Source organism: Nycticebus coucang, chromosome 10 (genome assembly GCF_027406575.1).
Source record: "Nycticebus coucang isolate mNycCou1 chromosome 10, mNycCou1.pri, whole genome shotgun sequence".
Taxonomy (NCBI): domain Eukaryota; kingdom Metazoa; phylum Chordata; class Mammalia; order Primates; family Lorisidae; genus Nycticebus; species Nycticebus coucang.
The window spans coordinates 133,809,535-133,810,711 of NC_069789.1; positions in this window are offsets into that span (position 1 = coordinate 133,809,535).

Consider the following 1,177-nt stretch of genomic DNA (forward strand, 5'->3'; position numbering starts at 1 on the left):
TTTCTTCATTATTGTTTTGTTCCAAAATTTGGTAATTTCCTTCTTAATCTCGTCTATGACCCAGCTATCATTCAGCATGAGGTTTCCATGTTTTTGTATGTGTGTGGAGATTCCTGTTGTTACTGAGTTCAACTTTTATTCCGTGATAGTCTGAGAAAATACAAGGAATGATTTCTATTCTTTTAAATTTGCTGAGGTTAGAATTGTGACCTAAGATGTGATCAATTTTGGAAGATGATCAATGGGCTGATGAGAAGAATGTGTTTTCAATTTTATTAGGATAAAATGTTCTGTACATGTCTATTAGATATAAATGTTGAATGGTTACGTTTAGTTCTAAAATTTATTTGCTTAGCTTCTTTTTTGAGGATCTATCCAACACTTCCAGTGGAGTGTTAAAGTCTCCAACAATTATGGTGCTGGGGGAAATCAAGTTGCTCATGTCAGTTAGAGTTTCTCTTATAAATTGAGGCACATTCTGGTTGGGTGCATAAATGTTGATAATTGAAATCTCATCATTTTGAGTGTTGCCCTTAACAAATAAGAAATGACCATCATTATTTTTTCTTACTTTAATTGGTTTAAAGCCTATTGTATCTGAGAATAAAATTCAATACCTGCTATTTTATGATTTCCATTTGCCTGAATTATAGATGACCATCCATTCACCCTGGGTCTAGACATTATTCAGAAATAAAAACAAATCAGGAGGAATCACGCTTCCAGACTTAAGACTACACTATAAATCAATAGTGATCAAAACAACACGGTGCTGGCACAAAAATAGAGAGGTAGATATATGGAACAGAATTGAAGACCGAGAGGTGAACCCAGACATTTATCACCATTTGATTTTCGATAAGCCTATTAAAATATAAATTGGGAGAAAGATTCCTTATTCAATAAATGGTGCTGGATGAATTGGCTGGAAACTTGTATAAGACTGAAACTGGACCCACACCTTTCTCCTCTAACAAAAATTGACTCTTACTGGTTAAAGGACTTAAACTGAAGACATGAAACTAAATATTCTTAAAGAGAGTGCAGGGGAAATGCTTGAAAAAATTGGCCTGGGAGAATACTTCATGAGAAAGACACCCTGGGCAACTGAAGCAACATCAAGAATACATTACTGGGATCTGATCAAATTAAAAAGCTTCTGCACTCCCAAGAACAC